The sequence below is a fragment of the Sceloporus undulatus genome, chromosome 3, assembly GCF_019175285.1.
Source record: "Sceloporus undulatus isolate JIND9_A2432 ecotype Alabama chromosome 3, SceUnd_v1.1, whole genome shotgun sequence".
NCBI lineage: Eukaryota > Metazoa > Chordata > Lepidosauria > Squamata > Phrynosomatidae > Sceloporus > Sceloporus undulatus.
Genome location: NC_056524.1, coordinates 149,395,277 through 149,411,964, shown reverse-complemented (window position 1 = coordinate 149,411,964; position 16,688 = coordinate 149,395,277). Strand labels below are relative to the sequence as shown.

General features: G+C 40.2%; 1 protein-coding gene across 5 annotated transcripts in view; it reads left to right on the top strand.

The window, feature by feature from the left end:
* Positions 1-16,688, top strand: part of NDST2 (N-deacetylase and N-sulfotransferase 2) — a 109,459-nt gene that overhangs the window by 64,909 nt on the left and 27,862 nt on the right. Inside the window, exon 1 of one of the 5 annotated variants that reach the window (XM_042459702.1) lies at positions 5,114-5,223. The exons of the other annotated variants lie outside the window; for them this stretch is intronic. The gene's annotated coding sequence lies outside the window, so the exon portion shown is untranslated. Of the gene's footprint in view, positions 1-5,113; positions 5,224-16,688 lie in introns of those variants that run through there. 5 annotated transcript variants of the gene reach the window in all.

Below are 16,688 nucleotides of genomic sequence, written 5' to 3'. Positions count from 1 at the left end.
ATCAATATCTAGTAAAGAATGACTGAAGAAGACTGAATTTCATATTTTGCTTTCGTGATCTAAACATCTTATTGCTGTTTGTGATACATGGGATTATTCACTCTGTAAAAAGATGTGGATGCATTTTCTGCTGCTCTTGCACACAAGCAAAAGAAGATGCCTGCCTGATAGATCAAGATTTCATATTGGCATGTACAAGAAGCTCTGGAAATTACACCATTAGTGCTTCTGGGACGCCTCCAAGAACACTATCAGTGTTTTAGCATGGATTTTAGCTTTTGAAAAAAGACAGGTTAAAAGGTCTGCAGGAAAAGAGGTCAGTTTTCAAGGGCAAGGAAATGACTGCAACTCTTGTTTTGTCCAGGGAGGTCTTTCAGAGATGATTTCCTATCCTTTCTATTAAAAAATGAAGTGAAAATATTAGCATTAACATTTTATCAGTGTCTAATACTATATGTTTGTCAGCAGACAATAGCTACAAAATGACCTGGCCACTGCCCACCTGATAGTGAAGTACCTATTTCCATCCCTCTCCCCAAGTACTGTATCAAATTACTTAGCATTTCAGGCTCTAATGTGGAAGAAGCTATTCTTAGTTACTCTGATTTGATCTTAAAGTGAAAATTAAGTGTGCTTTTCTTCAATATGGCATTTTCCCCATTCCCCCCCCCCCCCAGTATTTTAAACTGGGATAAAGTGAACAGCTGATGGTTTGCTATCCTTTTCCAATGTACAGATTTATTTAATTTTGTCATATATATAGGAGAGAGAGGTGGGTAATGGATAGCATGGACCTGATAGGAAGGAGGCTTTGAAGATGAGGAATTGAGGAGAGCAGGTCTGGAGGAGAAAAGAGAGAGCTCAGGTGAGGGTTATACTGAGAGGGAAGAATTGGAAGGGGAAAGAATGAGGACGATCTGGAGCAAGTCCTAAGGTGAGTTGGAAAAAAACTAGTCATCCCTTCTTATACACGGATTTTTTATACACGGATTCAAGCATACATGGTTTGAAAATGTTTAAAAAAGTATAAATTTCAACAATCAAACCTTGATTTTCCATTTTTATAAGGGACACCATTTTGCTATGTCATTATAATTAATGGGACTTGAGCATACACAAATTTTGTTATACACGGGGGATCTTGGAACCAAACCCCAGCGTATAACAAGGGTCCACTGTACTGGGCAGCAGCAGTAGTGGTGGGTGACATTGGTGGAGATCTTCCTGACACCGCAGAAGTGACACCATAGCTAGCATATATTAGTACTGCGCAGAGGGAGGCGAAGTTGAACCTCCCTGCAGTAACCTCTCACTAAGAAAATCCCAAGATGAGACAGTTCAAAACAGAACAAGAGAGAGGGACAGGATAAAAACAAAGAGCTAAAAAGGCAGAACAGGGGCAAGTACAAAAAGAGATGTGAGATAACAGAACTCAATAAGACAAGAAGACACACAGCAGATACTTTGAAAAATGAGAAGAATGTCTGAAGCTGTGCTACCCATGGTATAGATATGTGGAATGTGAAGAAGTATCAATCAAGGGAAACCAGGCATAATAAAAATGCAAATGGGACGTATAAACATAGCATTACAAGGACTGAGTGAGCTAAAATGGAGAGGAATGGTACATTCTGACTTGAATAACTACGCAGGAAATGAAAAAAGAAGAAAGAATGGAGTAGCATTAATAATGAAAAAAGATGTAGCAAAATCAGTCAAAAGATATAACCTAAAGTTTGACTAAATTTGGTATCTTTGTTCCTGCTCTCGCACAGCTGAGTGTTTATAGAGGAAGACCAGAGTGTAAAAAGAGAGGAAGAACACATGCCAAATGGTTAGACTCAATCAGGGAAGCCATGGACCTGAACCTGCAGGACCTGAGCAGCACAGTTGAAGACAGGAGATCTTGGAGATGTCTCATCTTCAGAGTTGTTATGGGTCAAAGTTGATTCAAGGGCAGTTAATAACAAAAAACAACAAATATTTATATTGGTCCTAGCCAAACCCTATTTGCCTATCTTGAATTAGATTAGATAGTAAAAACTGCCTCACAGAAGTGACATCCCTTACAGTTAGCAAATGTACAGTATGTGCTTTGAGCTACACAAGTGTAATTTGATGGAATACTATATGATTAGCAGGTAAACACTTTACGTGAACAGGTGAAATTTAAAAGATGATGGAAACAATATATTGAAGAACTATATAAGAGATGAAAGGGTGACAGTTTAATTTAAGGAAGAACCATATGAAGATGAACCTAGAAAAGTGGAAGCTGCACTCAGAGCCCTTGAGAGAGAGAAAATCACCAGGAACCTATGTCATACAAATAGCTTCAATCCACAGAGAGAGAGCCTAATCTAGTTCTAACCAAAATCTGTCAACAAATATAGAAAACAAAAGAAAGTCCCAGAAACTGAGAACAATATAGATCCCAATCCCCAAGAAAGGGGACACCAGGGATTGCAGTAACTACAGGACTATTGCATTAATCTCCGATGCAAGCAAAGTGTTACTCAAAATTCTATACAGTGGTACCTCGGGATACGAAATACCCAGGTTACGAAATTTTCGGGATACGAAAAAATCCCATTGGAAATCATTGTTCCGGGTTACGAATGTTTTTTCGGGTTACGAAGAAAATTTTTGGTGCTTTTTTCGGCTTTTTCGCACGAAACGCGGCTTTTCCCCATTAGCGCCTATGGCAATTCGGCTTACGAAGGCTTTTCGGGTTACGAAAGCGGCCGCGGAACGAATTACTTTCGTAACCCGAGGCACCACTGTATCAGATTTTTGGCATATATGGAGTGAGAAATGTCAGGTGGCCAAACTGGGTTCAGGAAAGGAAGAGGCACAAACGATCATATAGCAAACATAATTGGATAATAGAGTGCACCAAAGAATTTATAAAGGCGGGTTACATACCGCCATATTGTACGCGCGGAGCACGTACTAGGGTTAGGAAGGGGCGGTGCTTCTGCACCCCCCCCTAACCCTAGTACACACTCTGCTCGCACAAAATGGCGGCGGCCGTTCCATACAGTCGCTGCCATATTGACATAGCGGATGCTGTGCGTCCGCACGTTGCGCAGCACTTATGACATCGCTAGTGCGCCATTGGGCTTCTTTTTTGCTCCGTGCGGGAGCCACGTGGTTTGGCTGCTGCGGCTCCCTCGCGGAGCAACCAGCAGCACCGGCAGACCGCCGCTTTTAGGCGGTCTGTAATGCACCAGAGAAAATCAGCCTGGAGTTTAATCGTTTATAGCTAAGCATTTGATAATATAAATAATGAAAAACTATGAATTACTCTTTAAGAAATGGGAGTGCCACACCATTTAATGTCCTGGTGTGTAATCTGTAATCAAGACAAGAAGCTACTGTTAGAACAGAGATGGAATGGTTTCCATTTGACATGGGGGTCAGGCAAGGCAGAATTTCATCACCCTATCTGTTTAGCTTGTATGCTGAAAATATTGCATGTAAAGCAGGACTTGACTTGGAGGAAGGAGGCATGAAAATTGGAGGAAGGAACCTCAGCAATTTAAGATATATAGATGACACATACTACTAGCACAAAATAGCAAAGACTAGGAATGTTTAGTGAAGTAAGACAAGGAAGAAAATACAAAGGCGGGTTTACATTTGAATATTAAGAAAAGAAAAATAATGACCACAGATGATTTACATAACATTAAAGTAAATCACAAAGACCCTGAAATAGTTCAAAATTTTCCATGCCTTGACTGAATTAATCAAAATGGAAACTGCAGTAAAGAAATCAGTATTTGGAAGGGTAGCTATGAAGAAGCTTGACAAAATCCTGAAGTGCAAAGATGCAATCAGTACAGTATATATCATTGAATACTAAAGTTAGGATTGTCCATGCCATCATATTTACAATTTCTGTGTATAGTTATGAAAACTGGTCAGTGAAGAAAGCTTGTAGGAAGAGAATGAACTCACCTGAAATGGAAAAGAGCTCTGTGGATGCCATGGACCTCTAAAAAGACGAATAAATGGGTCCCAGAGCAAAACAAGTCTGAACTCTCCCTAGAAACCAAGATGACTAATCTGAGGCTGTTGTATTTTTGACATATCATGAAAAGACATTGCTGATTAGGACAGACAGTAATGCTTAGTAAGATACACTACAAGGCAGTAGGAAAAGAGGAAGACTGTGTTGCAGCTGGATAGACTCAGTAGCCATGGCCCTCAGACTGCAAAACCTGAGCAGGATTGCTGATAACAGGTGACCATATCTTGAAGGTCTCTTATTCATAGGGGTACCAGAAGTTGACATCACTTTGATGGCCGTTCACAAGAACAACAACATATGCTTCCAAAAAGGAAGGTGGAAAGTTCTGCAGGTCACTTTTTAAACAGTGTTAATAAAGGCTGCAACCCTTCTGAACCGGTAGGCCTTGTTAGACTAGTATACAGTACTGTAGTTTCTTTTATTCCTGTCAGTCTTGTAACTTGCAGTGGAGATAAATGTATTATTTATTAAGTGCCTAAAATAAGGCAGGCACTTAACAGAGAGTGAAAAAACAAGCAGTGTAGCCCACAGGCTTACAGGCTAAGAGGCTGGACATCTTATGAAAGGGGCTTGCAAATGGAAGCAATGCTTACTGCTTTGTTGGTGTTTTTTTCTCTCTCAAAAGCTTTTCTCAAAAGCTCTTTCATTTTCTCAAGCTCTGTTGTCATGCTTGTGTTCTGCCCACTGAACTGCAACTGGAATTCTCAATTAATATAAGCAGTTGTTCAAATCAGTGCCATTAAAATGTTTTCATTGCCTTGCTTTTAGCTAGTTCATTCAATATGAATGTCCTCTCCATGTATGCAATCCCAGTTATCCCCATAAAGGCATTTGTATGGACAAATGTAATGGACCAGGCAATTGCAGATTCCTAGCAGCTGTTCTGATATGGTGGCAAAACTATCAGTTTAAACACAGGGATTGTTGCTGACCATATCTTTTTCTGTCCGGTGTACTAGTTAGGTTCATCCTTGCTTGCGTGGACAGAAAACGCATTATGTGAATTAGCCAAGAGGCCATCTAAATGGTTACTTGTACTGTAATCATTAGCCTGGTTTGGAAAGCTGCACAAATATTTACAAACCCAGCTTGGTTTTATTAAAATCAAGAATGATGGGCACTCTTTGAACCCTATTTTCTTCTACTCTGTCACAAATAATTGTCTTGCATGGAATCTCCTCCCTAAGGTGAGTTGTTTGTTTCTCTTTTGGAAAAGAACTTCTTCTTTTATTATAAAAAATATTTCTATCCAGGGTCAGATACATAGAAGAGATAATTTAAAATAATACATTTAAAGAAACAATTGTTCTGGATAGTCATTTTTATTAATAAGAAAAAGATTGAATCATAAAACATTGTGGAAGAAACAAATTATTGCTTTTTGTAGCTGCACAGTTTGCTATGGGAAACTAGTAATTGTGGTGATGATGTAGACATGGGTTTTAAATGTACAACTGTAACATACACCTTAAATCTCTAACTGTAACATTGGAATAATTATCTAGCTCACAACGTAGCTCTGGGGGAGAGCATAGTTTTATAGCTGTAGTAGCTATAGTATAGCTGTAGTATAGCTGTTGGTAATCATAGATCTGTGACCATTAATTACCATTATTTGCTTATTTTGAAGGAAGTGGGACTTTGAGTTTTTCCAGCTCTGTGTATGAGCAAGAACAAGAGAGAAACATACAGAGAGCGGGAAAGAGAATATTCTGGTTTTCATAACAGTTGCTATAAATCCCTGTTCCCCTTCCCCTCAATCTCTCTCTCACACGAACCTCTTTTCATGTGAGGTGCCAAAGAGGTTTTAATTTCTGGAGAATACCAAATACAGTATAGCATAGGATTTTTTGTGGTCCTATGGGGTAACACAAATGAACTCTACTTAACCATAATATCTATATCTCCTAAGTTATCCTGTGATAACTTGTGCTACATCTCTAACGATTATCTGTACTAATGAGATGAAGACAGTATTTAAATAAGGATCATTGTAATCATAGTTTTGTATCTCTATGGTTTATTGCTTTCCTGGTGATCTAGCAACTTGAGGACAGCTGTGCTCTCTGCTGCTCTCTGGTAGTCTGTCCTTATTGAACCTCTGGATCAGACATATGTGTATTTTCTTTTCTCAATCAGTGCTTCCAGCAGGACCAATTGGCCTCATTTAAATCTGGTGAAGAATGCCTGTTAGTAACTGCACTCTTGGCCAGTCTAGAGGGAATTTTAGTGCCTACCAAAATAGTTGCAGATTGAGATTTTGTTGTTCGAGAAAAGGTAAATCAAATTCGTTGACTTCTAAATGAGTTTAACTTTTGACAGAAGGTGCCAACTTTATCTCAGCATTTTGAGAGTTAAAAGAGTGTACTGGATGTTAATGGAAGGATTACCTGTCCAGAGATACTTTGCATTAGGGGTCAGTCCTGACTATGAAGATGTTGACTGATTCTGTGTTGTTTAAAAATGATAACAATGGCACAATGCAGTCATCCCATTAAAAAAAAAAAGTTCCATTTGAAAAACTTAAGTCACATTAATTTTGGTAAGAAAAGTTTAGCATTCTACTCTTCTGTTAACATCAAGGGGAATTAGAAGAGTTTAGTTTTGGGATTATAAGAGTTTAGGCAGGATTATAGTCTGTATTTGTCATCTTAACCAGTCTAATTAAAAGGGCACAGGAATGCCTCTAGTTGTGTCATGTTGTAGAGCAAAGAATTCTGCCACTATATCCTTAACATTCATCTATACAGTCGGATTTTTTATACACGGATAGAAGCATACATGGTTTGAAAATGTTTTTTAAAAAGTATAAATTTCAAATATCAAACCTTGATTTTCCATTTTTTATAAGGGACACCATTTTGCTATGTCATTATATTTAATGGGACTTGAGCAAACCCAAATTTTGTTATAAACGGGGGATCTTGGAACCAAACCCCAGCGTATAACAAGGGTCCACTGTAATAATAAAAGACAATGCTGTCTGCATGTTTTTTTCTCTGCAGTCTTCCCAAAACCATGCGACGCCTGACTTGACAGGGATACTATGGGGTACAGTAGGAGGATGCATCATCCAATTATTTTCCTTTTTAAATTGTTTGATTAATTTTAGTTCATTAACATTTGTAGCCTACAGTACTAACTTTCAGTAACCATCTTGCTGATGCCCTTAGCGTTCTATAACCAGCAGAAAAGAAACTGCATCCTTTTGTTGTTATAATTCACAGGCATAGCTATATTAATCTCGGTCAGTATTCAAAGGGATGTTGTAGAACTTTTGGGATTGAGAGAGAAGTTATGCTCTAACTGAGAACATAAGCTTTCATAGACAAGTGCATTTCCTGAGATGAAGTGACATAGAATAGCCTAACAGACCTTTATAAGCAGGCTGTGTATGTGAATAACAATAGAAATGTAAAACTTGTGGGTATAGTGATGAAATGATAAGTTTAGCTTTATCGATGGTCCTTGGGGGACAAAGGCAGGAGGAAGGATGTTGCCTAAAGCCAAAGTGAGTAGGTAACCATAGGAATGGTGGTCAACATTAATAGAATGTAGGGTGATGCTGGCTGGAAACCCAAAGGAGATGTGATGAACTGGTTGAGAGAATCCTCATGAGGCTAGGATGTTAACTAGTCTTATAATGTGGGTAGTGTGTCATTGTTTCTGTTCAACCCAATGACCATCAAATAAGTAGAGAGAGAGTCTGGGCCGAAAGAGCACTGGCATAGAGGGAGAGAAGTACCTCTGAGAAAGAAAGAAGAGGATAAAAGAAAAGGGAAAGAACGAAGAGAAAGCACTGGAACTAGGGTTTCTAAACCTTGCAAAGTTGGATTCATCTGCTAGCTGTTGATAAAAAAATGACTGCTGCTGTGCTAAATTATGTGAAAGCTAATATCCATGATGCAGGTGATGATTGCAAACCTAACTGATGAAAATAAGTGCACCAAGTTAGAAAGTGTTGAAAACTGACCCATTTAGTATTTTACTCCCTCTTTAGAAAATCAGATATTTCTGTCAAATTTTGATGAAAGCTACTGATGTACATTATTCAGCTTCTTGAGGAAGATAAATTGTTTGATTAATTTTAGTTCATTAACATTTGTAGCCTTCTTCTTTAGTTTGGTGAACACCCGAGCATCGGTTCAATAGTTATTAAGGCCCGTTACAGACGGGCGTAAACCACGTCCTGGGGACATACTAGGGTTAGGGAAAGTGCGTGCCTTACGCACGCACCTAACCCTAATACGTTCTCAGGACGTACAAAATGGCGGCGCCCTTTCCACACGGGGGCCGCCATTACGACGTCATGAATATGCCGCGACATCTTTGCACCATGCAAGGGCGCATAGAGCGCCCTTTCCGCGGCGCTAGAAGGAGCTCCGAAATGGAGCTACTTCCGCGATTTGCATTGCTGGCGCAGCCTTTAGACAGTTGCACCAGCTACACAAGGGAGAAAGGGGCCAAGCGGCCCCTTTTTCCTCCTCCCCGCCGCCACCAGGTGTCCTTGGGGCTTCAAGGCCTAGAAAGTGGCAGATCGGGGCCCCAGAGGCTGCCATTCTGGCAGCTGAGGCCCCAATCTGGCAGGGAAAGGAGTGCCTACAGGCCTCCCCAAAGGGGCGGTCTGTAACACGCCTAAGGTTTTCCTGCCTGTGGCAGGAACTGATGGCAGATTTATGTTGTACATGCTCAGTTTCACTCCGAAGCTAGAATGCAACAAATATTCCAAAGCTTAATGACATTGCCTGATGCAGAAGAAATCTGCTAGATTCTCTGCACAGTGCCTATTCTTTCAGTTGTGATATTTGATCTCGTAAGACAGTGATGGCGAACCTATGGCATGCGTACCAGAGGTGGCACTCAGAGCCCTCTCTGTGAGCACATGTGCTGTCACCCAAGCACATAGTTTCACAGAGATTGTTACTAGAAAGCCAGAGGGACCCAGCACTTTGCAGTAAATAAGTGGGTTTTGGGTTGCAGTTTGGGCACTTGGCCTCTAAAATGTTCACCATCACTGTCATAAGATCAGACTATATGTCACCATAGAATGAGAGTTGCAGTTCTCTCTTCTGTTCTCTTCTCCAGTTGGTTTTAAACATTCACTCCCTAATCTATGGTCTCTACATTTTCATTCTTTTGGCACATCTTCCACTCACCAAAACTGCCATATATACGTGACTATAAATCAATAAATTTTAATCTAAAAATTTACTGAAAACCTGGGTCAACTTGTCCACAGGTCAATTATAATTTCCATAGGAGTCAAGTTAATGGCAGTTAGTGGCAGTCTATTAAGGCAATAGCCTTGGAGATTGACAGTCAAACCTGAACCATCACAATCAGCTACAGAGGTGCCTGAATTTGTTGTGCAATACCTATGGTTGCTGAATGTTTTCCTTCTTTTTCCATCTGAAGTGCCCTTATTTGCTCAAACGTGTCATGATGTACCAGTAGCCATTTGGTTTGCATGCATTATTTCCATTACTTGCAATTGGATGTTAATCATCACCAGGCCTTATTTAAAATACCTTCATTTATATGTGTTTAATATTTCATTAAATTCTATGATAAGTCTATGATCAATCCTGTAGTTATTATACTAATATAAAATAGAATTAAAACTTCTTACCCTCTGCAAAATAAATTCTGAAAAGAAAATTAGAGCTTCTTGCATGGCATCACTCAAACTGAAAGTTATTGAATGTGCAAAGGAATCCAATAATTGTGTAACTTCAGGAGAATTTGCCATCAATGAAAAACTCATTAGAGACTGGAGAAGTAAAGAAGCTGTACTTCAAGAAATGCCAAAGTCAAAGAAAGTGCTGCATCACAAACCTGTGTTTTTGGATGCAATGGAAAAGGATGTGAATGACTGGGTAATAGAATGCAGGCAAAATGGCTACATCATGACTTGCTCGAGCATTCAGATAAGAGCCCTTCAGTTCGCAAAAGAAGAAAAACACTCAGTGACCGAAGGTATTGCATAGTTTAAGCATCAGCTGGTAGGTGTAGCAGTTCACGAATCAATATGGATTATGCCTTCCTTGGGAAACAAAGATCTCACACAGCCATAGTTTAGTTCCTTCCTCATTCATCCAGCCTATATGGTGAGGAGGAACAGTTACTCCAACCAGAATTTTCTAAGATTTTTTTTTTGCATCATTTCCCTTTGCTTCATTAATTACATCCTTTGTTACATGCCTCTAAGTTTCACACTCAACTTATACATGGGTCATTGCAAATTCTGTAATTTTGGACCCAAAACCTGCCCTGCACTTATCGACAAGACTGGGTTACAGTGGAGTATGAACGATATTCTTCAGAACCTCTGTGGCAGCTCCTCTGAGTAAGGGGTTCACATTCTAAACATCATGGAATAGGCTATACTACCCAACTGGAAATACCATAACGCAGTGGAATAGATGGTCCTTTGGAAACAGTTGCCTGTAGGATTGTTGCTGTACAACAGGGCTAAACCTGTGGCACTCCCTCTGTAGCTGAATTACAGCTTCCCTCTTGCCCAACCATTGACTGATGGGAGCAGAAGCTCAGCAATTTCTGGAGAGGCAAGGTTCCTCACCATTGCTATCCAACATGATTCTGGAAAACATCCAAGAAATTAAAGTAACCTGTGTTGAAGCTGGGTGAGCCTACTGTTGAACAGGCAGACAAAGAAGCATGAGTTATTCTGAATGTATTTATTTTGTACAGCTCCCAGAAAGCAGCTTTCCAGGTTGATCTATGAAGTCACTTGTATGTTAGCTATATATCCCCTGTGTGATTGCGGAGTAGTAGATTGATAGAGGTCATGTTAAAGTAGCTAACAATGAAGTGCCATTAGCACTTGCTCCCTGTTTATACAGCCATACTCATGATTTGTAAATGTGTTATGCTACTGTGGCAGAATTCCTATTTGCAAGGCTTCCCATCACCCATTGATGGCATAGAGACTGAGTAAACATTAAGGGAAATCCCCAGAATGCAACAGGAGGCATCCAGATTGGTAGAAATGGAACAGCAGGACTGTAAGAATGTAGTGTGGTAATCTCCTTACAATGGGCTCTTAGGCCCTATACAGACTGGCCAAAATACAGTTGCTTTGGGTCACTTTGGAAGTATGTTGTTGAAATGATGCATGCGTCCTAAGAGTCCGGAAGCCGTGCCAAAGCCATGATCCAGTCCTAAGGACTGGAGTGCATTTTTGGCACAGCTTCTGGACTCTTGGGATGCGTGCATCATTTAAACAGCATACCTCCAAAGTGACCCGAAGCAGCTTTATTTTGGCTAGTCTGTATGGGGCCTTAGTATCCCTAGGGGTTTGGTTCCAGGACTCCCCATGGATACCAGACTCCATGAATGCTCAAGTCCCGTTATATACATTGGGGTAGTAAAATGGTGTCCCTTATATAAAATGGCAAAATCAAGGTTTGTTTTTTGGAATTTATATATTTTTAAAATGTTTTCAAGCCATGGATGGCTGAATCCATGGATAAAATATCTGTGGCTTCAGAGGACTGGCTGTAATTGGTGCACCAAAGTTTAAATTACTTAGGCATGGTAGCTTTCACCATCTTTCAGGTGTTGTTCTTTTGATCAGGTACTAAAGCCAGTTTGTCTTTTCAGAACCTCTTTCAGTTGGGCATTGTTTGTAATGATGATTGTGCCCAAGGAAATTTTTTTTCCCGTTAATAATATCCTCAAGGATAGCTGCTTCTTGCTTTGTTAATTTCATGTCTTTAAGTGCTATAAGCATGTGGCAATGTGAAAAAGAGAAATAGAGCATACCAAAGTGTTAGGTACTTCTGTCTATGCAGCCTCTGACCCCCCCCCCCAAATTTCTTGCATCTCCATTCCTTTTTACTTTATTGATGTGATGTTTTGAGCTGTCCATCTCCGTGGCAGTGTATTGTAGTTTCCTATTCTTTTATTTTCTGGATATGGAAACAATGGGAAATTGTTTCCAGCTCCTTTAGGGTATAATGTCATAAGGTGCTCTGGTGGTAAGGAGAGAGGATTTGCTTTATTTGTTTAGTGTGCAAATCTGTAGAACACTTGTTTTGTTGCTTCACAATAAACACTTTTGAATCACCTCATGAATGCTTTGGGTGCTCAGCAAACAGAGTTCAAAGCAAAAACTCAATTTGATTACATGTTTAGCATGTGTAAAAGGATTTAGTAAGGACTAAAATGGATCTATGAATCCTTGCCCAAAGGAGAAATTTAAGGTGGACCCAAATACCCTAAAGGCACCAGATCATGTCTGATCTTGGAAGCTAGGCAGGGTCAGCCTTGGTTAGTATATTGATGGGAGACCACCATTGAATACCAGGTGCTGTAGGCTATATGTCAGAGGAAGGGACTGAGTATTTCTTCTCTGTGAAAACCTTATGGAATTCATGGGGTTGCGTTGACAGGAGACTTGAAGGACTCAGTGTCATTTTAGATGTCATGTACTAAGCAAAGGATTGTGCTCTAACCAGTTACTCTATGGATAATACCACTTCTCTCACAGTTTCCAGAATTACAGGGAATATTGATGAGCTCTGCTCGGCCACCTCCCTTGATCGGTTCAGGAAGGAGTTAAAAACCTTCCTGTTCCAACAAGCCTTCCCCTAAGTGTCTCCTTGTTAGCCTCCCCTCTTCCCCCCTCACTGTTACTGTTGTTGTACATTCTAAGCTAGCTGGATATTGTTATATTGTTGATTGTATTTGGTGATTTGTTATTTTAATGTATATTTGCTGTGTTTTTATCTTGTAATGGCACTTTCTGTAACCCGCCTTGATCTGAGGAAAGGCGGGCTATAAATAAATATTTTATTATTATTATTGTGAAGGCTTCTCAATTAATAGTTCCAAAGATGCAGATGGAACCCTTCCCTTCTTTTCCTCTACTTTTATATACTCCTTGCTATGTTCAGCTGTGGATGCATGTATCTGCTGGTTGCTGTCTCCATTTCACAGAGGTGAGATAGAGGAATGACACATTTCTCTACACAGTTCCACAATCTCTGTTTTTGAAGACTGTTCTGTTAAGAACTCCAGACTTTAAAAAACAAAAACAGCAGTGTGAAGTGCGACTTAATGATTCAACAACTGTGCAGTCCGCCTAACCTCTTCAGGAAGGAATAAGGAGGGCCACCTCACTTGAAGGACTAGTCCTGAAGAGCTCACAAGTGCCTCTTTTACTTTCCCTTCGGTCATATGTAGTTTGTTGCTTTAGCTGACAGGAGCAGATACTGGAATCCTGTTTCTTGAATACATTGGGGGGAGAAGCACAAGAGAGGAAGAAAACACTGGGTTTTGAACTACTGTACTAAGGTAAAGTAGCTAATTGTTGGAAGAAAGCTTTGTTTACTTCGCATATTTCAAGTAGGCTCTGTGGATATCAGAGATGGCTTTTCGTGGTAGACCAGAGCCTTTCATTTCCTTTTTTCTCCCTTCCTTTCTGGAAACTTGTAGGTGCTGTTGCTTTTGATTTTCTAGTTAGAAGTTAATTGAGGCAGATCATATTGAGGATGGAACAAGCTTTTTTTCTGCTACTCCAGAGAACTGGGACACAGAGCAATGTATTCAAGCTACAAGAAAAGAGACTCCACCTAAACATTAGGAAGAACTTCCTGACAATAAGAGTTGTTTGACAGTGGAATATGTTGGTAGAGAGTATGTTGGAGTCTTTTAAACAGAGGCTGGATAGCCATCTGTTGGGAGTGCTTTGATTGTGTATTCCAGCATGGCAGGAGGTTGATGACTGGATGGCCCTCGTGGTCTCTTACAGCTTTTATGATCAAATATTTTTTCCCATTTTCTGTCTGAAAATGCTTGAAGTGACTTATGACACATATTAAACCAATAAAATAGAGGCAATTTATAAAGCCAATGTGTGTTGATATGAATCATACACTCTTATAAGCCAGTAACAAGCACTGGTCTTCCAGACTCCCTAACAGCTCACTAGGTTCCTAACTTTCTATCTATGCTAGACACACCTTATACTGATGAATACATTACAAACACTGGAGGGTTTAAAAATCTACCCTATCTACTCAACTATAAGTCAACCTCATGTATAAGTCAAAGTCAGGTTTTGGGGCCAGAATTATGGATTTTGCTATGACCTGTGGATAGGTCGAGGGTAAAACTTGGAGTCTCCTTCAGCATGTGTATGGCAAGTGAGACTCTCATTGAGCCTTTTCTTCATTGTTTCAGCTTTTCTTTCAGCCAGACACACAGGAGTGAGAGGGACTCTTAAACAAATAGCAATATCAACCAGTCACCCAGGACTCTTTCTGTTTGGCTCTTTCTTGCTAAACCCCTCTCCGCATGGCATGGGGAAATCTTAAAGAGCTGCTATTACATTTCCATAGTGACCCATAAATAAGTCAACCTGGGATTTTGGGATCCGTTTTGGGGCATAAATTTTTAGACTTATATATACAGTATTCATGTTTCTGCAGTTGGTAAGAGTTTAAGAATTTATATTCAAATTTTAAGTATGCTGTCTACTAAAAGAACTAATTACTGACAAATATCAATTTTAAGCCTTGGTTGTTATGTGCCTCCAAGTCAACTGTGTTTATCCTAGGGATGGTGGAGGGGGTGACTGTTAAGGAAAATGCAACATGGGATATACATTGATAGAAATAAAACATGTATGTGAGAGTCACTATGACTCAGCAAAAGCAATTAAGAAGCCACACAGGTGTAAAAGCTAATGTAATTAGCAAGTCCTAAATGCCAAGGACAGAAATGCAGAGTGTATAATTGAAAGCACCTGAGAATTGTTAAGTGGACAAGGTGAAATGATGAAATCATTAATTATGGGCTGAACTATGAGAACCAATGAAAATGGATGTACACGCCCACTGGGTGGAAACTGACAAGAGTGGGTGGTGTTTTCCAATGGCTATAATAATTGTTATGAATCTCAACGTATTTTGTGGGTAGTTGTGGAGTATTGTATATAGTAGAATCAAGTAGATCTTTTATATAAGACTACTGAGTTGTCTGGTGTCTTGGGTGAAGATACAAGAGCCAGCAGGAACCTGGAGAAGTGTGAAGACTTCTGTGGAAGCAAGAGTGAGAAGGCTTGGAGAGTTTGTCAGGGTCTTCAGCCTATTCTCTGTAACTCTGCTGCTTTAGAGCAAAGCTTTAACCACTGGCCAAAACTGGTCAGCGCCGGTGCATAACAAGGTGGTGAGTTAGAGCCAGAGGTGAAGAGCTACAACTCCCATCATCCCTGACAGTGACAATAATTATTCAGAAGATATTTGCTGTTGCCTTCCTCTAAGACTGAGAGTGACTTGCCTAGGATCACCCAGTGGGTTTCCATGACTGAGCAGGGATTCGAATCCTGGTGTCCTGAAATACTCCAACACTCAAGCCGCTGCACCACATTGGCTTTCACACCACACTCTCAGTATAGTGAGGTATGGGCTGGTACAGTGATAGGAATTAACAAATTGTGGGATATAGACATCTACGTTTAAAACCTTAGGTTCAGCTACAAGACAGCCTGAATTATGCAGTTAATCATTTATCTTTATAAATTCTGAGAACATTTAGGGACTGTGATGATCAGTGGAATGAAAGGGTGTGTGTGTGTGTGTGTGTGTGTGTGTGTGGAGCCTTGGCATCGCATGCAGAGAATAGGGAAGAGGAAAATGAGAGTTTACCTGATGACATCATGACCACACTTTTCCAAAGCATCTATGCCAGTGATGGTGAACCTATGGCACGCGTGCCAGAGGTGGCACTCAGAGCCCTCTCTGTGGGCACACATGCTGTCGCCCCAGCACAGAGTTTGCCAGAGTTTCTTACTAGAAAGCCAGAGGGCCGTGGCACTTTACAATAAATAAGTGGGGTCTGAGTTGCAGTTTGGGCACTCGGTCTGTAAAAGGTTCTCCATCACTGATCTATGCCTTGGGAAAATGAACACTTCCCATGGATTTTGTACTCTATTTTTATCTGCAGCCCTAATCTTAATGTGGGGGGAAAGAACCACATTTGCTGCTTGTAAGAAAGCAAATTTAGCATTCTGACAATTTTTTCACATTCTGAAAATGGGTGGTTACAATTTTTGAATTGTAATACATTCCTCATCTGTTCCAGCTTTAAACCCATCTAGGAAAGTAATCAGCTCAAAGCAGCCCTGTATGTTTTTATCTTTTATAAGGTCAGTGATGGAGGGGAAGGGATGATGCAACGGTCCTGCATTGCAGCTGTTGCTTTGTTAGTGAAAGGAAATTGTTTAAGTTTATGAAAATGACCTCTCAGCCAGTGAACTTGCTTTTGAGCAGTATGCAAAGCTGTTTGCACTCTGGATGCTGTACTGTTGTTCCCTTAGAGAGCGGCAGAAGCAGCTCTGGAATGACTGAGCTTCAGCTGAACCTCCTTGAACAACCAACTTCTGCTTCATTCTTGCTCATATTAACTAAGATGTAGGAAGAAGAGTAGAAAGACAAGTTGAAAGACATAGAACTGGGCATGCTGCCTTTCCAAGGAATTGTTGTTTCGGTATGTGAGGAAATGTGTAATGAAAACACATAACTTATCATTTTCTCTTTGCCAGCACAATTTTTTTCAGTGGGACTCTTGGGTCTTCTTTGCAAGATTGCTTATGACATTATCGCTTGCTAATTACAACAGCATTTTA